Source organism: Silene latifolia, chromosome 2 (genome assembly GCF_048544455.1).
Source record: "Silene latifolia isolate original U9 population chromosome 2, ASM4854445v1, whole genome shotgun sequence".
Taxonomy (NCBI): Eukaryota; Viridiplantae; Streptophyta; class Magnoliopsida; order Caryophyllales; family Caryophyllaceae; genus Silene; species Silene latifolia.
In genome coordinates, this window is record NC_133527.1 from 139,388,794 (window position 1) to 139,412,632 (window position 23,839).

At 37.5% G+C, this 23,839-nt stretch overlaps 1 long non-coding RNA gene across 1 annotated transcript; it reads right to left on the reverse strand.

Annotated features, from left to right (window-relative positions):
• Positions 1 to 19,167: 19,167 nt before the first annotated feature.
• On the reverse strand, positions 19,168 to 20,881 carry LOC141630416 (uncharacterized). The gene is made up of 3 exons (XR_012537482.1): positions 20,619 to 20,881; positions 20,400 to 20,495; positions 19,168 to 19,376 (listed from the first exon to the last, which is right to left on the reverse strand). It is a non-coding gene; the product is annotated as an uncharacterized LOC141630416 (long non-coding RNA).
• Between the last annotated feature and the right edge of the window lie 2,958 nt (positions 20,882 to 23,839).

Genomic DNA, 23,839 nt, shown 5'->3' on the forward strand with positions numbered 1-23,839 from the left:
TTTTTCCAGAATGTTCATGAGTTTAAATTTCGAATTTTGAATTTATTTGAAATTTTTGTGATTTATTTGAAGTTTATAACATTTTATTGAAATTTTAAGTCCATTAATGAACAAGTTTAAGAAATATGAGTTAATTATAGTCAAATAATTAGTGAAGACTAATTTTGAGTCCTAAGAGGTTAGGGTAATTAACTTGTGCATAAATATGAATTTATGTAATTTTGTGATTATAAAACGTTGAATCACGCAAATCCATAAAAACCGTGTAAAATACGATATTGGCTCCTTAAAGGCGATTTAGCATAAAATTGGGCATGTTCATACATATTATAATGTTGCATTTTATTTATGATTGTCATAATTTTATTTTATGTAGAATTATGTAATTTTTACTTAGTATGGCCTTAGTTTTTAATTGATATTACCCGAAATGTATGGGAATATCGATTCGGTTGTAATTTATTGTGATCTCGTATCACCGTTTTGTAATTTAATAGATTTATTTTATTTTAATTACAAATGTATAATAGGAAATTATGTAATTTGTTATGTAATTTATTTATTTCGGAGTTCCTTGAAGACGGTGTCACTCAAGAAGGAAATCCATTAAAGACGGTGTTACATCGAGATGCGTGCCTTAACCGAAGTTCAAGGGACCAATGGAGTTGGTTTCCGAATATGTAATGGTTAAATAGTTTTTCTATTTTAGGAAGGCCATACTAGGATTTATTTTTATGCTTTGCATTTTATTTATATATCGCATGCATCGCTAAATCGCCATAACTAAAACATGCATTATCATTTTAATCGAGTATATCGACCGTGTCAATTACAATTATCGTAGTTCACCGCTTTAGTTCACTTAAAACGTGATAGATAATAAATTGACATGACCTCTCGCTAAAAATAAACAATTGAGACTTAGCCTTACCAAAGAGTAGAAACCATGAAAACCTATTTCGTGAGGGAGTGCGCTCGGCCACACCGGGGTACAAACCTTGTTACGTAGGGGAAGTGGGTGATAAATGTCTATCCACCGAATTCATGTTGATAAGGGATGTATCGGCCACACCGTGCCCAAGTTGATGTGGATTTGGATCATGGACACATTTATTCGAAATTTGGGTTGAACTCAACAAAAGTTTTTTGATAAGGGATGTATCGGCCACACCGTGCCCTTGTCGGATGTGTTTTGGGCTAAAGATAAATGTTAATGTAATTTTATCGACCAAGAGTTCTAAAAGTAGAATCGATTAAAGAGTCCACCGAGTTATATTGATAAGGGATGTATCGGCCACACCGTGCCCAAGTTAATATGAATTTGGATCTTGGAATCATTTATCATAGTTGGGTAGAGGTCACTATGTAAATGCTTTACTTGTTATTTACAAGTATTAATAAAACGATAAATGTAAAGTTTTTTCCACTATTCCGTTATTACATTGTTCTATTTCTTTACCACATTCATATACGATATCATTTCGATTTTTAATTCAAATCTCCATTAATCCATCGTAACTAAAGACAAATATGAATTTGCTTCTAAAACCTCAAATGAACCATTGCTAAGGATCTCTTGTAAAGAGTATAGATAAAAGTTATTCATTATCAAACAGGTTTTTGATTCTTGACTAACACATCTACTTACAATGGATTGTTATTCATATACTTAATTGAATTAAGTACCTTGAAGCGATAAATTATTTTGGTAATTATTTTTGTCAAGAATTCGTAATTGACCAAAATAACGCAACCACTTCAATGAAAGTTTTAAGACTAAAACGAACAAATGAAGAGTAATCTTCATGAAATTCAATTTTGCTTCTCAAAGCAAAGACTCATTGAAATGAGTGGGAGCATTCTCTTAAACCGTTAAGATGAGGACGAGGTTCAAGAAGTAAAGATTATAATGGAATTGATACAAGGTAATGTTAAAGGTAAAGTTGTTGAGAATGACGATACTAAACCTATCAATCCCGACCGATAAAGTTTCCATTGTCTTAAATGTTGGACACTAGAAAGGAAACTACCCCAAATTATTGAAGAATCAACAAGTTAGTTGTGGGACATCTAATAGGATCTTCTTCTTTAAATGTTTATTTGATTGACATAAATTTTGCTAGTACTACTTCGTCAATATTAGAAACCGGTGGTGGTTTTCATCATTATGTTTGATACATAGGATGATTAGAATATGACGACTAGCAACAATAATGTTAAGAGATAGTGTCATTGTGTACTCAATCTAGTTTTTGGGTTTGGAATTGTACTTAATTGTGACTATTAAGTACATAAACTCTAAATAAGAATATAAACTTGTTAAGATACAAAAGAGGTTTTCACTTTTTGTGACCCTATACACCATAATTTGATGTATGGCTAGCCCATTATCAAGGTGATTATATTCTAAACCAAACTAGAATGATATATCATGAAGATGATGCAAGGCTCAAATTGGTAACCCAAGATTAAACCTTAAATTTTGGAATGATGAACGCAAAGAGTTATCGAGTACTCTTGAAATCATTAGATTGTTAATGGTATATGCGTATCTTGTATTCAAAGCAAGATGTCTCGTGCCTTTTGGTTGAAAAGGAGATCGAGGTTGTAAATCATCGATCCAAAATAAGTTGATCATTTTCTTTTACCAACGATTTAAGTTGACGCTAATGTGTTCACTTAATAAGGTAAATAGAGAAATCTTTGAAAAAGTTCAAATGTTCAAAGAATCACGATTTAGTCGTGATGGGATTATCAAAGTGAAGACTTTAATATAAGCCAAAGGAAATGTGATATAGTATCACAAGTAAATCTCTCTTATCACGCATTATGGAATAATGTGTGGTTGGATAAGAATTCAAACGCTATTCGATAAGGTTTGGACTTCGATCAAGTTACTTTGAGTTACTTGATCCTTTTGGGGATTTTATCATTTTGTCTAGATTATTTTTTCACTAAATCAAATCATATGAGATATGAAATGGTAAGGGTACCATGCTTGTAAGTTTTCACAAGAAACAAATGCTCATTTGTCCCTTTTCAATTATCACGAGTACACCGTGTTTGTGGCTCGTGAAACTGTCTTTCTAAAAATACAAGTTTATTTCTAGAAGACAGAGTGGGAGAAAATTATTAAAGAGCCCACAAAGAATGTTATGTCGCAAGAAACTGGTCTTTCTTGGCTACATGAGACGTTTTGTAAGATGTTGTTTCTTTAAAACCTAGGAGGTTAAAATTCGTCACTTGTTAAAGATGATGAATTCATGCTACTTTTAAGAAAGTAAAGAGCTTATAAATTACAAAAGAAATCGTTTGATTCAAAGTTGATTACTTCTAGAAAGTAATGAACATATGACTTACATAAGAATGTTTAAGTCACAACTCAATACAAGGCTTAGAGCCATGAAAATCCGAAATAAAAGGCTTGATTAGTGACAAAGGGTTTTGCACTAATAAAGAGAGATTTCAAAGCAAGATTGGTTGCAAAGGGTTTTGCAATAATTGAAATGCTTAAGTCTATTTGGATCTTCTTAGGGATTGTGTTTCATTATAAGGAAATACAAAGCGAGTGAATCTAAAACCCACTTCTTCAATTAGAAGGAATGTATTCAATACATGTCTTGAGTTTTATAGATTCTTGCAATCCTAGAATAATGTAAAACTTAAGAGAGAATCTTAAGTAGGACATCAATGAGTTGGAATCAATGATTTGATCATGTTATAAAACGTTTCTCGATAAGTCGAGAAGTTGTGTTTATACATGAAGTTTAGTGGGAGTTACGGAAATTTTAATTAGTCTTATATGTGAATGACATATTGATCATTGCGAATGATTTAAGACTTTTGGAGTATTATAATACATCTTTAATATCCAGATTTATGAAGATAAATCCACATGATATTAGCGTCAATAAGAAGTCTTACGTTGATAAGATTCATGACTAGTTCAATTAAATTGAACATATTTGATTGATTTCATTTGCTTCCGCTGCCGGATCAATTAAATGAGTAATGATGTATAACACTTCATATACTTTGAGTATGATGAGTTGTTTTCAAAATCGAATTTAAGTAATCTTTACCAAGTAAGCCATAAAGATTACCCTTAAGTGCTTGCAGAAGCATTAAGGAAGTAAAGCAAAGTGTTTATGATGCAATTTTGTGTAAGGGTGTTACACAAGTGACAATTGACAATTGAGATTGCACATGGTTTCTGACAAAACCATAATCAAAACACATTAGGATGGTTAAGATACCATTGTGGCTATGTTAATTAAGAAGTTGATTTTCTAGAATCGTTCTAGGCAATAAAGAACAATGAGAAATGTTTACAACGGAAATTGAGTACACTTGCAATCATGAGAGGTGCAAGAAGGATGAGTCCCGCACACTGTGAAAACAGTGGGAGCTATTCTTAGGATAGAGGGCTTATGTCTTGATTGGATCTCGACACGTACTCAGAAAGTTTTGTCATGCAAATGTGTACATTACAAAGAAAAACGAGTATGTAGTAAGGTTGAGTAAGGTACAAGAAGTTGATAAAACCTACTAACCAAAGCCTTCTCAAAGGCTAAACATGATGAGTCATGTCATTTCAATTGAATTGAAATGAACAACTACATACAATATCAAATTAGATTATAGAACATGAAATAGTAATCAGGCATTGACTATTCATATGTGATAATCGCATTTGTCGTTCGAGTTTTACTTTAAAACTCTTTTGTTATACTTTGTTACATCCAAACGGGTTGTAAAGACAACATTGAACCCCGTTAAAGTGAACCCGGATTAACATAGTATTAGCCCATAGTCGCTTGTATGAGGTGACGTCTCGAAGTGACTACAGTGTGATGCGATTGATGGAAAGTTCAAGTGCCATAGAGTCATGTGAGATGACTAGTCGATCACATAGGCAGACTGTTAGGAACACTTTGTCGGGCAGTGACCGCTTATAGAGTTCTGGCAAATTTATATAGCCTGGTCGTGGCGAGAGCTACTATAGTATTCAAATGAGTCGATTCTTTTGACTAAAGACCGTTCGCCTAATATGGCACAATTTCAGATTAACTTTGATTTGTGTTACTACGACCTTCGTAAATGGGGTCAAATGGGCATATTTTGGGTTATGATGGCTGTGGCTAGTCGAAGGGAATAAGTGCGATAGGAATTGTCCACCCCCTTGTCAGGGTTAAAACAATATCTCAGGGCCACTCGAGGAGTAATGAACTGGAAATGCGTGGCCACGCTCGGAAGGTATCTATGATAGATAAATCCGGTCAATCAGTTATTCTCCAGATCGAGGAAACCACTCTCGATATGATCACTTGCAAGTACGACCCGAAAGACACCTTGCATTGAGTGGGAGATAGTAGAAGGACAAGAGAATTGGTGACACACACTTGTCGAGGACAAGTGGGAGATTGTTGGGAAATGTGTCCTCAACAATAGTGCGATCACATGATTTAAATATCATTATTAAATCTCATTACAAGAATACGGAAGGGATGATACATTACATATATAGTCAACTGGTCCACACATATCGGTAATGATTGGCTGGCTAGAGTTTGACATTACTGTCGTGCGACGGTGGTGATCCGTTGATCCCTTGAGGTCACACCTAAAGGACGATTCCCTTAATTGAAAAGGTTTATTAATTGTATACCGATACATATTAATTAATTCCTTAAAATTGAACAATTCAATTGTGAGAGAGAATATTGATATCTTATTGTAATGGGAATAAATAAGATTTATTTTAGTAAATAAAATGCTTTATTACTAAAATTGTTTATTGTTTGAGAAACAATAAAGATAAGAATGAATGGTTGATTATAATTACAAGATATTGTGAATTATAATTATATGACCCATTTTATTTATGTGATCAAGTATCACTAGTCAATTTGTTGAATGTAATTTAATTAATTTATAAAATGATATTTATGTGATAAATATGCATTTAATTAATTAGTAACATGTATCATACTACATGTGACATATTGTGTGACAAATGACAAATTGACAAAAATAAAATGGTAGTCCATTTTATAAAGATGGGCCGAAATAAGAGTGTTAAGGGAGTTAGTGGGTGAATTATTTTATGAGATAAAATAAGCTAATGATCACTAACCTACAACTAGCCTTACAAGCCTAAGGTATAGAAAAGAACAAAGAGAAAAGTGAAGGACCATATATTGGTCCCTTTACTCACCAAAAACCGTGTGGCCTCTCCTCTAATTAGAGGGCTTTTGTCCTTTTATTATCATCACACTCTACCATTCAAAACACATGCAAAAGTTCATGAATTATTTCTCTCTTTAATCTTCATCAAAAAGGATGAATTTTTTATTCAAATTTGTTCAAAAGATTACTAAAATTATCAATGTAATATATGAGTATTAGTAATCAATTTTAAGGTAAACCACAATATAAATATCTAGTACATATTAGTTTGTGGGTTAAGGGATAGTCTTGGGTGTTACTAATTGGAGGGCTTCTACTTTGAGGTCATGTATGTTCATCCAATATTGGAAAGCTCAAGAACTAACAAGAAGGAGATCTTGTTGGTGCCCATTTGACCGAAATTCATATGGTGAGAAAATGTTTTCTTATCTTCTTTTATTGATGTTTGCATGCATAAGATTAGTAATTTATTTTATGACTAAACAAATTTGAAACATATAAGAATATGTTTAATAATGAGATATAGATTTCCAACAGACGATATGATTTTAAAGTCCAAAGATCGGAAGTGGCATATTGATAATCTTTGCAAATTCTTCCTAAGACTGTGAAAATACAACATGAGGCTCAATCCTCAGAAGTGTGCGGTCGGGGTGACATCAGGCAAGCTTCTGGGATATATCATCAGTCAACAAGGAATAGAAATCGATCCTTCCAAGATCAAGGCTTTAATCGAAATGCCACAACCTCAAACAGAAAAGGAGGTTAGAGGATTTATAGGCAAAGTGCAATATATAAGCCGATTCATATCAAAGCTTACTATGATCACACCATATGGGACGACGATTGTCGAAAGGCGTTTGACAAAATTAAGGAGATACTAGCCAAACCACCAATGCTCATGCCTCCTCAACGAGATCAACCTCTTGGTTTATATCTCACAGTAACCGAAACACCCATGGGGGCTATGCTCGCACAAACTGTTGGAAAAGAAGAAAGAGCTATCTACTTCCTTAGTAAGAAGTTCTTAGAGTATAAGTGTAAGTACACACCTCTCGAAAAGACATGCCTCGCTATTGTGTGGGCAACAAAGAAGCTACGTCATTACATGCTTAGCTACTCTGTTAAGGTATACTCCAAAATGAATCCTATCAAATACCTCTTCGAAAAACCCGTTCTCAAGGGACGCTTGGCAAGATGGACCTTAATGCTCTCAGAGTTCGATCTCAAATATGTACCTCTGAAGGTTATAAAGGGGCGCGCCGTTGCCGAGTTCTTCGCAGATATTCCTATCAACGACACCCAAGAAGTAGACACATGGTCATTTCCAGACGAGGACATACTATAAACCAGTGTCAACTTATAGGACCTTTATTTTGATGGACCATCAAATTTAAGAGGATTTGGAATAGGAGTGTTGCTCATTTCTCCTGAAGGCGAACATACACCACTTTCTGTCAAACTCGACATCGAGGTGACAAATAACGCAGCAAAATATAAAGCTTGTCTCATTGGGCTACAAGCGGCAGTAAGTTTAGGCATCAAGCATCTTCGGGGTCACGGAGACTCATCCTTGATCATCAACCAGATTACGAAATCTTGGAAAATTCGAAGTGAAAGTCTAGCACCCTATCAAGCTAGGATAGATCAAGTCGCCCAATTCTTAGATCAGGTCACTTATCTACATCTACCTCATGAAGAAAATCAATTTGCAGACGCTCTTGCAAAACTTGCATCTTTGATTAACATGCCTGACAACATGGTAGAAATGCCTCTATGCATCGAACGACGATTAGAACCGGCTTATGTACAACAATTTACAGATAAGGAAGAAAACCCAGGGGAACCTTGGCTTCAAGCCATTCTAAACTTCAAACTCAATGGTACATATCCGCCAGATATGGATAAGCGGGGACAACGTGCTATACGCCTACTAGCCTCTCAATACCTCCTCATGTACGGAGAATTATAGAAAAGAATACCTCTTGGTGTAGTCTTGCGTTGCCTTGATCATTCACAGGCACAAAAAGTGATGGAAGAAGTTCAGGATGGAGAATGAGGTCCTCACATGAGTGGACCAATGATGACAAAGAAAATCACGAGTCTAGGATATTACTCGACCATGATTGAATCAGATTGCATCAAATACGTCAGACATTGCCATAATTGCCAAATCTTCGGGAATGTGCAACACATTCCCGCTTCACTGCTTTACACCATGACATCTCCTTGGTCGTTTTATGCTTGGGGAATAGACATCATTGGGAAGATCACCCCAGCCGGAACAGGAGGTCACTGTTTCATATTGGTAGCTATTGACTATTTCACTAAATGGGTCAAAGATGCATCTTACACTAGTCTCACCGCCGAAAACGTGGCAAAGTTCATACAAACCAATATCATCTGTCGATATGATTTCCCACATGAGATAATCAGTGATAATGGATCACATTTCTAGGCTGAGACCGAGCAATTGCTTGCCAAATACAAGATTAAGCACCACCATTCCTCGCCCTATAGACCTCAAACTAACGGCGCGGTAGAGGCAGCTAATAAGAATGTCGTCACTATCCTCAAGAAAACGATCGATAATTATCGCGATTGGCCCAGCAAGATACCCTTCGCATTATGGGGTTATCGCACATCAGTTAGGACGCCGACTAGGGCTATTTCTTTCTACTTGGCTTACGGCATGGAAGCTGTATAACCAGTCGAGCTAGAAATCCCGTCTTTATGCATTCTGTTTGAAAGTCAAATTCCAGAAGCTGATTGGAAGAGGGATAAATATGAAGAACTCATCCTCTTGGATGAACGAAGATTACGCGCATTGCATAATGTGCAAACATATGAGGCACGTATCAAACGAGCCTTCTGTGACACCCCATACTCCAAGTGCCTTACCAGGACCACTCTGGTATAGGAACGTCACCATCTCGGTTACCCGAGACAATGATAATCAAAAGACAATAAAGAAACGTACTTTAAAAGTAAATATAGTTTATTTGATTACATGTTCAAAGCCAAAATGATAAATCCAATACATCCACATCCAAAAGTGTCTACTATCAAAACTGAACAACTAAGACATCGTCTGACATAGCAAAAGACTCTTCTAATGCCAAGTGATGACTCATCCCAGCTAGCCCAAATGCATCATATCAAACATGCTCAACAACTGCTCACCATCCCCGAATGGATCACCACAGTTTTACAAAACAAACAACGGGGTCAGTACTAATTACACAATATAAATCACAATAAGGCAAATGCCAAACAGCTTAATCGTCACATCAAACCCAAAAATCCATTATCAATCTCTACATAACTGACTACACACTAAAGTGTGTAGTCCTGCCAGAGTACCCATCGCAACAGATACTCCACAACGCCAGTGGGGGGCCGCAGCCGTTCCCACCTAAGCCTCACTCATCTCCATCGAGCGATAAAGCTATGTTCATTAATGTGCAGATCCCTTCTGTGGCGGGTTCCACAGAAAGCGAATCAATGGCGTGAAGCCACTCCCGCAAGTGACTCCACTCAGCCAAGGACGCACCCCGAAGATCACAGACAGATACAACAGCAACAATCAACAGCAGTATGATAAATCAACAATAACAATACAACCACCGCACACATCATGTAATTAATACCGAGTAGGGAAACCCTACCTGAAATGCGATCACAGAATCAGACGATCTAGCAGTTGTCTCAAAACCTCTCTTCTACGAACCCTCCTCCTATACACACATTCATACAATTACTAACATAACAATACAATCATAAAACCCCCAATCCCCCAAATTAGGGTTTAACCAATCGCTATAAAAATGATATGTAGAACTTACCCTTGACTCAAGGATCACAACGGTATAAAGAACAAAGGAAACCGACACCTCTAGCTCCGGGATTTGCTAATAATGCGGAAGAACCAGGCAACATAACTTGAAATCTCTCTTAACAGTGAATTATGTTTTGTAAAAGTGTTTAAAGAAGATGATGAAACTTATTATACATTAATCCGCCTTATTAACAAAACCCGACAAATAACACACGTAACCCGACTTACTCGTTCGAGTAAGTCACGTACTCGATCGAGTGCCACTTACTCGATCGACTGTCAAGGCTACTCGATCGAGTACCCTACAGGAAGACTACTGTTTCGTATACCAAACATACTTATTCGACAGAGTAAGCCCCACTCGATAGAGTACCCACATACTCATAAAACCGTAGTATTACAGTCTTCCCTCCTTAAAAAGAACTTCGTCCCCGAAGTTCAAACCACAACAAAACAAAAACACACTAACACTATCCCGACACAACAACAAAAACAAAACTCAACATAAAACTCCAAGACATACATACCAAACCAAACTCAACCCGACTCAAACAACTACTAACTATATCAAAATTAACATAAAAACATGTAAAAACTCTTCGCGACCATCTCCTACCCCCCTAAAAGAAACAAGGTTACGTCCCCGTAACCATACATACCTGATCAAAAAGAGACGGGTAGCGCTCTTTCATGGCCTCTTCCGCCTCCCATGTAGCCTCCTCAACCTCATGATTAGACCAAAGAACCTTAAGCAACACTGTCTCACCATGTTTAGTTTTCCTAACCTTCCGGTCAAGAATCTGTTTTGGCACCTCAAGATAAGACAAGGACTCATCCAACTCTATGTTCTCTACCTCTAACACATGTGACGGGTCACTAACATACTTCCGTAGCTGAGACACATGAAACACATTATGTACCATGTCCAAAGCAGACGGTAAAGCCAACCGATAAGCAACCTCTCCAACACGGTCTAAGATCTCATACGGTCATATGAACTTCTGACTCAACTTCCCTTTCTTACCAAATCTCATGACCCCATGCGTAGGAGACACTTTCAAAAGAACCTTGTCCCCAACCTTAAACTCTATATCCCGGCGATGTAGATTTGCATAACTCTTTTGTCGATCCTGGGCCGCTCTCATCCTCTGTCTGATCAGCTTAATCTGCTCTACCATCTCATGTACCATCTCTGGTCCCAAAACCACAGCCTCAGCACTATCGTCCCAACATATCGGACTCCTACATCTCCTCCCATATAAAGCCTCAAATGGCGCCATGCCAATACTGGTGTGATAGCTGTTGTTGTAGGAAAACTCAATCAAATCTAACCTCTGTTCCCAGCTACCACCAAAATCCATAACACAATCTCGCAACATATCCTCTAGAGTCTTAATTGTCCTCTCTGTCCGACCATCTGTCGTAGGATGAAATGTTATACTCATCTTCAAGGAAGTTCCCAAAGACTCCTGCAACTCTTTCCAAAACCGTGAAATAAACCTCGAATCTCTGTCAGACACTTTATCTTTAGGCACCCCATGCAATCTCACCACATTCTTCCGATAAGCTATAGCTAAATGTGCCTTAGTCCATGTATCTTTCATTGGCACAAAATGAGCTGACTTGGTCAGTCGATCCACTATAACCCATATCATGTTGTTACCTTGTTGACTCTTCGATAAACCCACGATAAAATCCATAGAAATGGACTCCCACTTCCACTCATGTACCTCAAGAGACTGAATCTTACCTTGTGGTCGTCGTTGCTCCCCTTTTACTCTTTGACATGTCAAACAACGAGCCACAAACTCAGTTGTTTCTTTCTTCATCCCAGGCCACCAGAAAGTCTTCTTCAAATCCTTGTATAGTTTGTCACCACCTGGATGTACCGAGTATAGTGTGCAATGAGCCTCTGTAATGATCATCTTTTTCAGCTCCTTATCATTAGGGACACACCACCTCCCATCAAACTTCAGACTACCATCTGTAGGAAAAGAGAATCTAGATACTGTCCCTTTCTCTACTCCAGCTCTCCACTCCACAATCTTGGGATCCAACACCTGTTTACCGCAAATATCATCATAAAGATCAGGCTGCACTGTCAAATCTCCCATGGCATCCCCTTTCTGGATCAAATGTATCCCGAACTTCCCAACCTCATCTCTCAATCTCATCAAAGATATGGATGTGCACAAAGAATGCACACTCTTCCTGCTCAAAGCATCTTCAACTACGTTGGCTTTCCCTTCATGGTAGATAATATCCATGTCATAATCGCCAATTAACTTCATCCACCACTTCTGTCTCATGTTCAACTCCTTTTGAGTGAAGATGTACTTGAGACTCTTGTGATCTGAAAATACCTTAAAGGTCGCCCCATATAGGTAATGTCTCAAAATCTTAAGAGCAAAGACAACTGCACCCAACTTCAGAACATGTGTAGGGTAATTCTCCTCATAAGCCTTCCATTGCCTAGAAGTATAGGCAATCACTTTCCCATTCTGCATAAACACATAACCCAACCCATTCTTTGAAGCATCCGTATACACTTTAAAGTTCTCACTCCCTTCAGGCAATGCTAGGATTGGAGCTGTGGTTAAATGCTCCTTTAATGTTTGGAACGCCGTCTCACAACTTTCATCCCAGTGAAACCTGTTCTCTTTCCTCATCAAAGCTGTCATAGGTCTAGCAATCTTGGAGAAATATTTCACGAACCGTCGATAATATCCTGCTAAACCCAAGAAACTCCCGATCTCAGCTACATTCTTTGGTGCTTCCCACTTGGTAACTGCCTCAATCATTGCAGGATCCACAACTACAACTTTCTTTGAAATCACATGCCCCGGAAAAGCAACTTCATCCAACCAGAACTCACACTTGGACAACTTGGCGTATAACTCATGTTCCCTTAAGAACTGCAACACAATCCTTAGATGCTCCTCATGCTCCTCCTTAGTCTTAGAAAAGACTAAGATGTCATCTATGAAAACCACTACAAACTTGTCCAAGAACTGACTGAAAACTCGGTTCATCAAATCCATAAACACAACTAGTGCATTAGATAACCCAAACGGCATCACAATATAATCATAATGGCCATACATTGACGTGAAAGTTGTCTTTGGTATGTCCTCCTCTATAATCTTCACCTGATGGTACCCCGGCCTCAAATCAATCTTAGAAAAGACTGCTTCACCACTCAACTGATCAAATAAATCATCTATCCTTGGCAAAGGATACTTGTTCTTCAGCGTCACTCTATTCAGCTCCCTGTAATCTATGCATAACGTCAAGCTCCCATCCTTCTTTTTCACAAACAGAACTGGTGCTCCCCACGGTGATACACTAGGTATAATGTATCCCCTCTCAATCCGATCATCCAACTGCTTCCTTAGCTCCTCCAAATCCTTAGGACCCATCCGGTACGGTGCCTTAGAGATTGGCCATGTCCCCGATTTCAGCTCAACACTGAAATCTATCTCCCTCTTTGGTGGTAATCCCGAAATCTCTTCTGGAAAGACATCTGGAAACTCCCCCACAACTGGTATCTGCTCAACTGTCGGACTCTCCACTCTGTGATCCCACACATGGCACAAGATCAACGGGCACCCCTTCCTCAGATAAGACTTCAAGGTCACAGCTGCAATCAACTTAACTTTGGGTTTGACAACAAACCCACAATAAGACACACTAATCCCCTTGGGACCTCTCAGAGAAACTTTCTTTTGATGATAGTCTATCTTAGCTTTGTACTTTCCCAACCAATCCATCCCGACTATCATCTCAAAACCGTCTAAAGGAAACTCTAGCAAGTCTACAGGTAGATCAACTTGCCCAACTATCATGGATACACCTCTATACAACCTCCCACAAGATACAGACTCACCCGAATGTATAAAAACTTCCTCTCTTACAGACTCAACCTCACTCAAACCCAACCTTTTAACATGACTCGATGATACAAATGACTGTGACGCTCCCGAATCAAACAAAACAAAGGTATAAACACCATTAACAAGAAATGTACCCGTGATAACATGAGCATCGTCCACAGGTGCTTTCTTCTCCATCATAAACAGCTTGCCACTGGTCTTCTGCCCACCTCCCTGGACAGTACTAGCTGAGGTACTCAGCTTAGCACCCGACCCCTGGTTGTTGTTGGTGTTCGTAGCTGGTTTCTGATAAGAATTACCGCCATTGTGGTTACCCCCACCGTTGTTGTTCTGACCTCCCCTGTTGTTCCATGACCCAGCCGGTCTGTTGCTCGCATAACTCTGTGTAGGACCCTGTGAAAAGCTCCCCTGTAACAGTCTCTGGAAACCCCACTCACTACACTGGTGCACTCATGTCTCTTGTGGCCTACACCGCCACAGTTAAGACAGGTCATCCCCCAGCTACTTATACCACGCCCATATGAAGCCCCAGCCCTAAACCCCGAGCCAGATGAATATGCTCTCACCTGAGTGTGGTTACCCTTCTTATAATAGGATTGACAACCACCCTCGCTCTCACCCTTCCTCTTCTCAGCACCCCTCTCCCCGGTCATCTCCACCAACTTCTCAGCCCTCCCAGCTCTCTCATAGACTTCCTTAACATCTGTAATGACTCCCACCGGTAGCTTCTCCATAATCTTGGGGGTCAACCCCTTCTCAAACCTCAAAGCTAGATTCTCTTCACTCAGCCCCATATCCTCAGCGTATCTGGACTTCTCATTAAACTTACGGTAGTACTCAGCCACCGTCATATCAGATGTTATCTTAAACTCATCGAACTCCTCCCTAAGCTTACTCCTCACATGTTTTGGCACAAACTCACGTCTCATGGCTCTTCTGAACTCATCCCAAGGTATTGCAGGTAGTCCCTACTTCATATACATCTCCCTAGCACTCACCTTGACCTTATCCCACCACTCACCTACCGCTTCCCTCAAGTAGAACGCAGCTTGTTTCACTTTCAACTCATCCGGGCAGTGCACCAACTCCAGGATATTCTCCATCTCCCTGTGCCAATTATCCAGAAGAATTGGCTCCCCAGTTCCTTTATACTCTTTCGGATTGAACCTCGCTATATGGATGATGATCTTGGAGTGATCAACCTCCTTATCCTTTCCCACTCTCTTCAATGCTTCCGTAAGAGCATCTTGGTCCTCCAACATCTTTACTATGTCATCAATGTTCATGCTCTCAGCTCTAGCATACAAGGCGGTTTTCTTTGGCGGCATCTTGTAACTATATAAGAAAAGGTAGACATAAACACACATACTATAACCCAAAACACGCATATGACCTTTACAAAACCCACTCAATCGAGCACCATAACCCACTCGATGGAGTTGAGGCCACTCGATCGAGTGCCACACCTACTCGATCGACTGCCTCGACTCCAGAACCTGATCAGACCTCTGCTCAAAAACACACTCGATCGAGTTGACAAGCCACTCGATCGAGCTGACCCCACTCGATCAAGTGCCCCTACATACTCGATCGAGTGCCCAAAAACACGCTTCTGCCCATAAAACACATAACTACCTACTCGATAGAGTCAGACCCACTCGATCGAGCCTCTCACTTACTCGATCGAGTGCCCCCCACTCGATCGAGTCATCCAGACTCGTACACTACCCGCATGCTTATCTCTCTTTTTCAACTATACATACAACCTTTATATTATTAACATAACAACAACAACAATTCATATGCATAAACGCAGCTCCTTATATACTCAACATGATAAGTTGCTTCATATCGCTAGTATGCCACATTATAAAACAAACAACATGGCTTCATCCAATCCAACATATAAATCATATATCTTTCAACTTCAATTCCATACCTCCAATTCTCCACATTCATACATCCCTCAACTCACACCACATGCTACTATATAGATGCCATAAACCAGAAGACAACACATACGATCCCGACACGTACGCCACATGACCGGTTCAAAATTGCAGGGCGAGTTCATGACTTTAGGACGTCTCCCAAGTCTTTGCATTAGCTCCTACAACTTCTACCTCGGGTTCATTTTAATTTGACTCCCTATGTTCCTTAGATTCATTGGTTACAGGTTTCAGGATCGTCGCTCTGATACCACTTTGGGACACCCCCATACTCCAAGTGCCTTACCAGGACCACTCAGGTATAGGAACGTCACCATCTCGGTTACCCGAGGTAATGATAATCAAAAGACAATAAAGAAACGTACTTTAAAAGTAAATATAATTTATGTGATTACATGTTCAAAGCCAAAATGATAAATCCAATACATCCACATCCAAAAGTGTCTACTATCAAAACTGAACAACTAAGACATCGTCTGACACGGCGGAAGACTCTTCTAATGCCAAGTGATGACTCATCCCAGCTAGCCCAAATGCATCATATCAAACCTGCTCAACAAATGTTTTCTTATCAAACAAAATAAAATAAAATAAAAACCTGCTCAACAACTTCTCACCATCCCCGAATGGATCACCACAGTTTTACAAAATAAACAACGGGGTCAATACTAATTACACAATACAAATCACAATAAGGCAAATGCCAAACAGCTCAATTGTCACATCAAACCCCAAACTCCATAATCAATTTCCAAATAACTGACTACATACTAAAGTGTGTAGTCCTAGTAGAAAAACCCCCTACGGTGGCGGTTATAAATGACCTTTTGTGGCGGTTTTTAAAGATTTAGGGTGCGTCGTTTACCACGGCGTCGTATAAACTTTACGGCGGTTGTGGGCGGATGTATAACCGTCGCTATAGCTCTCTTATAGCGACGGTTGTTATACAAAACCGCCATTATAAGCTTATATAATAGGACGGTTGTTAGACAAGAACCGCCACTATAACTAATCTATAGTTGCGGTTATTGTTTGAAAACCGCCATTATAGGTATTTCAATTATAGCTTTGTACCACAACCCGCCACTACATGTTCTCTATAACGTTGGTTGTTGTTATAGTAACCGCCACTAAAGGTATTTATGACGTCGGTTGTTGTTAAAGAACCGCCACTAAAGGTGAACTAATAGTGGCGTTTCATACTTAGAAACCGCCACCATAGATAGATATTTTTTTTAAAAAAATTATTTGCTACCAAAATTTCGGTAACAATGTCCTATAGAATTGACAAGCCAAATAGCAGCAAAATAAACAAAAAATACATACAGAAGAATGCCAACCAACGAACTTGCATATCATCCGCAAAACAATAATGTTGATGTTCAAAATTATACATCCAAGTGTATAAATAATCACATACATGTGATAGTTAATAAACTAATCAACATTTGATGTTCTCTTAACAATTAATAGCCCACACCTCTTTAACACCTTTCATCTCCTCAATTAAGATTAAGATTGAATTGTTGAATCTGCAATAATACATTTAGCAAACCAATAGTTAGAAAACAACCTAAATATTATTAAAATCAACATAAGACACTATATATAGAACACTTCTAGGTTTGATCGAAAGCTTTTGCACGAGGGAGACAAAACCAACATAAGTAATAACTAATAAGACCTTAAAAAAGCATGAGCAAATAGTATATCAAAATTGAACAGCAAATTATCAGATCCCGTACAATCCAAAGACCAATTTACTCAAAATTTCAATTCATATTAGCATGTTTTAAGGAGAGATGAACGTTATTAACCGTGGCCTGGGAACTCCGACTGCAATTAAGCCTAACTCGACTAGAGGCAAAATCCTATTTAAAAATCAAGCTAGTTGCTAGTGTTGGTTGCGGTATAAGTATTGTTCAACCATAGGAAACGGTTGCAATGGTTAAACATGTTATGACGGTTGAGTGGTTGACAATATTTGTTTTGATTAGTTATAATGTGAGGGGGCACTCCCAAAGAACCATTCAGAAGAGAATGACAACTTGACTTTTGATCAGAGACTTGTTCGGAAGAGTTTTTTTTGTAAACCTGCATCTATTAAGTCTTTATTTATCTGCATAAAACCAAATATTAGTGGGAGATGTGTCGTAGTAAGAGGCATTCAGAAACCAAGTTATTATAGCATAAAAGAACAGAAGATGAGAGCCAGTAATCTGCTACCTATTTAAGGCACGTGAAGGCCTCTATACTATGAAAGGACTCATATCACAACGTTTAGACATCAAAGTGGGTTTTACATTGCTTGTATATAGACAAGGTTTATCGTTAAATGGGTTAGTCTCACATTATAATAACCTGAGACGTCTTTCAAGAGACTAATTGACTACCAATTACAAATGAGGACACTCACCAGCTAATTGAACGTTGATGTAAACTTGCAAAGCATGGCCAGCAGACATTACAGGGAGAACTGGCTAATTTCCACCTTTCAAAAATCCTTTATTGTGATCAATTACAACACTGTCATGAGAAATAAACGCATAAGAAACAAAACCACAACCTCTGAAAAGTTACAAAGTAAAGAAACTCGAGGGTGCTATGAACTCACTCAGTCATATATACCACAAGTATGTAGTCAGTCATATCTCTCTAGTGGTGTTTATTTGTTCAACTAGTCCAACAGTTGTAAATGTACTGTCATCAATGGAAGCTCTCTCTTCATTGTATGATTGCCAAGAGAAGTCAAATGACAACGAAATGTATAAGAAGGAGGCGAGTACAAACAAGTTCACATTGTTGATAATAATACAATGATTAAAAGAAAAAATATAAGTATATGGGATATTGAGCATTTACCTCTGCCAGTTTAGAAGGATTTGCTGCAACAAGATGGCCACAATGCTACCTATGGATATATTGATGATGTTGACAATATCAGACATACGACGCTCCACTTGTTCTCATTTGAGACCGATGTCTCCTCTCATACGAACATCTCATCCGTACTTGCACCTTTCACATTACGATTACCACTGTAATGTCAAGAAAGAAACTATAGGTCATCTATTTGGTTTCTTAATTCCTATTAGTCTCGATGATCCGTGTTTAAATGTCATTTTACAGAGGGTCGTCGAAAATAATGTCACAGAGAGAATATCAATGGAATGCTGCAACCTGTATGCAGTCGCAACAGTATAAGCATAAAAAGTTTCTTCAGCTGTTTTGCGACCTACTTTCCAAGAAATTGTTACAAGCCAAACATAGCGAGAAGGAATCAAATATATTACCGATAAATCATTTATTTGGGCTCGATGTTGATCACATAACCAGCAATCAGTACATATAGAATCAGAGTTGCACGGAAAAGACGCTTCAGCTGATGAGAAATCCACAATCTTGGATGCACATGGAGCAGCCATGGCTTGAGACTGGTCTTTTATATTAATTCATTTGCTCACATAAATTATCAAGCTTTTGCTGCATACTCATAAATATTTGATCCTGCATAAACAATGACGAAACAACCATTCACCATCTTATAGTCGCGGAATTTGTCACAGACCATTCAATTACATAAAATTAACACATATCACATTTCTTCCATTCATAAGGGCTCGTTCAAGATGTGAGTAAAAACTTTAACTCCCTCCGTCCCAATCATTTTTTTATTTACTTTTTATTCTTTCTAAAAAGTACTTTAATCAAATGTAAACAAATGATTAAGACCGAATACCTACATTCCAACTCTAACTTTTTAAAAAGCATTACATTTGCACAACTTAATTACTACCGAAAAAATGAATTAATCAAACTTTACTTATGAGAAAAAAAAAAAAAAACATAAAATGTCACAAACCCTGAGTTCAACACAATTCTTAAGCTGGCGAATTTGACAGTTCTTCTCACACTTTCACTTTGGTTGCACTCTGACAAGACACAACATGACACTTTGACAGTTCATTTTAGGCCAAAAGCATGAAACTTTTCGTCAAAATAGCCATGTCCAACAATCTGAAACCGTGTTGCGTTCAACAGTGGCAGCTATGTCGAAGTAACATAAGTTAGCCCATTAATCCCAAACCATCTCCTCCACCAGATAACAATCACAGTTAAGGTGTAGAGAATCGACTAAGGTCAACAATAAAATATCAGGCACAACTAATTTAAGTGAAGACAGCTTCAGAGGGCTACAAGAAGGGGAAAAACTAACAAAAACTTGAAGACATACCGCACACTAAGAACTTTTCCGAACAATAACCAAGTTTCACAAAAACATGTTGCTAGGTAATTATTGGCAAAATTATCGACATCCTATTACAATGTCACGGCCTCATTCTTTTCGGGAATGAGTTAGCTTAGTGAAAGTATGGCATATGTTCATTAGGAGTTAGCTTAGTGAAAGTATTGATTGATAAGTCAAGCCAGGTCGTGTGGTCCCAAGAACCACATCTCATTTGGGGTTTGTATGGAATTGTGAGCTGGTCCAATTAAGTTAACATCACCATCATTAATGATTAAACTTACAGATTATGCAGGCATGGCATGAGCACCGATAACCCTTTCACCAAAATTAGCTATCTGCGAAGCTATTACACATACAGTTGCTTGCGCCGTATTTATCTGCATCAAATTACACACATTTTAACAACAGGACCTAAGTCATCCATCCTGAGTATAAGGATGATGAATTAGGATTTGAATTAGATTAAAAAGAAATTATTAATTTAGGGTTTCGAACTATACCAGCGGTTTGTTTGAGAGCAGTGGCAGCGTTGAATGGAAGCATCAATGATGGGGATGATGAGAGTGCACGGCGTAAGGCAAAATCGATTAAACCCTAAACCATAAAATCGATGAAATAAAGTATGTGACTAACCTCATGACAAAGTGTTGACGACGGCTTGAGTAATGGGATTTCACGGTTGTCGACGGCGGCTGGAGTGATGGGATATCACGGTGATTAATGACGATTGAGGGTTTCGGGCGCGGTCTCTGGCGAAGTTGAAGGCGATATAATGGATATTGAAGATGGTAATGACTAATGATCAGTTAAACGGTTATTGTTAAAACCGCCACAAAAACATATGATGGCGGTTTTTTATTTAAAAGTATTGTCAATTATTATTACTTTTCGCATCGTTATTAACGTCGGTTGTTAATACAACCGCCACAATTGACTTATGGTGGCGTTTCCTATATGAAACCGCCATAAATAGCTTCTACTATCACGTCGGTTCTTAATTTAAACCGCCATAATAGACCTCCTATAACATGAAATTTTCGCTCCCGCCATTTTTTTGGACTTTTTGCGACGTTTCTATTATAACCGCCACGATTAAGGCGTCACGATAGGGGTTTTTTCTACTAGCGTACCTATCGCAACAGATACTCCACACCGCCAGTGGGGGACCGCAGCCGTTCCCACCTAAGCCCCGCTCATCTCCATCAAGCGATAAACCCATGTTCATTAATGTGCACATCCCTTCTGTGGCGGGCTCCACAGAAGGCGAATCAAGGGCGTGAAGCCACTCCCGCAAGTGACTCCACTCAGCCAAGGATGCACCCCGAAGATCACAGACAGATACAACAGCAACAATCATCGATATTAATCAACAACCGTCACAATCACCAGCAATATGATAAATCAACAATAACAATACAACCACCACATGTTGGAATAAGTGTCCTCCGACAATAATGCGATCACGACTGTTGATCATTATGATCACATGTTTAAATCTCATTTTAAGAATACATGTGGGATGTAATATTTTACTGTCAACTGGTCCACACATATCGGTAATGATTGGCTGACTAGAGTTTAACATTACTGTCGTGCGACGGTGGTGATCTGTTGATCCCCTTAGGTCATACCTATAGGGAAATACTCTTAATTGATTATTTAATCGTATGCCGATACGGATTAATTAAATTGCTTAAAAATTGACGGATGATTTTGTGAGTAAAATTAACGTGTCTTATTGTAATTCGATTATAATAGATACGGTCTAAGTAATTGAATTGTTTTATTACTTGGATTAAATTATTGTTTACGAAACAATTGAAATTGAAATTGAATGAATAATTTATTATAAATACAAGACGTTGTAATTTATAATTTGATAAACCGTTTTGGTACAAGTAATTACGAATTACTAGTCGATTTTGTAAATGACATATTTTATGAGTATGTTGATTTTTAATATGATAAAAATACATTACAAATTCACATGTCAAGTAACATGTCACATATGTCACAATTGACAAATGACAAAATAAAATGGACCTCCCATTTTACCTATATGTGCCGAAATAATGGAGGATGTTTAGGATTATATTGTGTTTTTTATTTAACTGGAAAACACAATGATGAAAACCTAACTTGTAGCATTGCATGCCTATTTTTCTTGGGTAGAAAAACTAGCCCATGCATTGGACATCATACTCCCTCCAACCGGTTTTCACTTTGGTAATAGAGGATGTTTCCTCTACAATTATTCATTCACATCTTTGATATTTTTCTAGTGTAAGAAAAATGCTTTTCTCTCTAGATCTTATGATATTTCTAGAGAAATAAAACCTCACAAAAATACTCCCTCTTGACCGAAATATTCAAGAGAAAAATACAATTTATTTTGTATCAATTTTATAGTAAAACTTATATTATTACTAGATCATAATAATATTTGTTGTTGAGAGGTTTCCTTGGGTATTCATTTTTGGGAGAGATTCTATACTTGAATCTTTGTTCATCCACATAAGTAAAGCTCAAGAACAAGTGAGTAGGAGAACTCACTTGTGCCCAAATAATCCGAAATCTTCAATGTAAGATGATGATTTCTTCCTTATTCTTTATATTGTTTGCATGCATAAGATCAACATTTAATTTTATGACTAAATTAAATCATCACATATATGAATATGTTAAGTAATGAGATATAGATTTCCAACAAGCGGTATCAAGAGCCTTAGGTTGTTTGCATGCAAATCGGTTATTGTTTTTCCGAGTTATACGATTAACATATAAAACTTATAAATTTGTGTTTATTATGATATATCACGAAATTTATGATGTATGTTAAAGTTTCTGATCCTAAAATGTATTTAGGATATTTTGGTTAATTTATGGATTTTTATTGTTCATTTTATTTTATAATGGCATTAAAAATGTGATTTTATGATTAAAATGTCATTTTCCGACTAAAATTAGCTAAACTTCGAATTTTCCAGTGATTTTTGGATATGTTATCACATGTTTTATTTTTAGATGACCTGTAAAGTTTCACAATTTTTGGAGTTCTTATGCTAGAAATATGGATTTTTCATGATAAAAATCGAATTTAAATGAAAAATAGGTTAATATGAGATAAATTTCGAATATGGTCATAGAAATTTAGTATGTTGTCACATGCAGATTTACAAGATGTGTGTAAAATAATAGGCTATAATGAAGTCTCCATGCATGATTAATGAATTTTTGATGAAAAATAGCATAAATAGTGACTTAATTAGTGAATAATTGCTAAAACATACTCCATGACTAAGGAAAAACGTCACATGTTGCATTTTATTATCTTTTTCAGATCTAAAATTGAAAAGTTTATAAAAATAATTTTTCTCATGTTTTTATGATTATAATTGATAAATCCGATAAACCGCAACATTGTTTTTCCCGATAAACTTCGAAATTTTAACCTAAGTTTTTTGAACATTATGAGTGTCATGGTATTTTTTCCAGAATGTTCATGAGTTTAAAATTTCAAATTTTGAATTTATTTGAAATTTTTATGATTTATTTGGAGTTTATAGCATTTTATTGTAATTTTGAGTCCATTAATGAACAATTTTAAGAAATATAAGTTAATTATAGTCAAATGGTTAGTGGAGACTAATTTTGAGTCCTAAGTTGGTTAGGGTAATTAACTTGTGCATAAATATGAATTTATGTATTTTATTGTGATTTT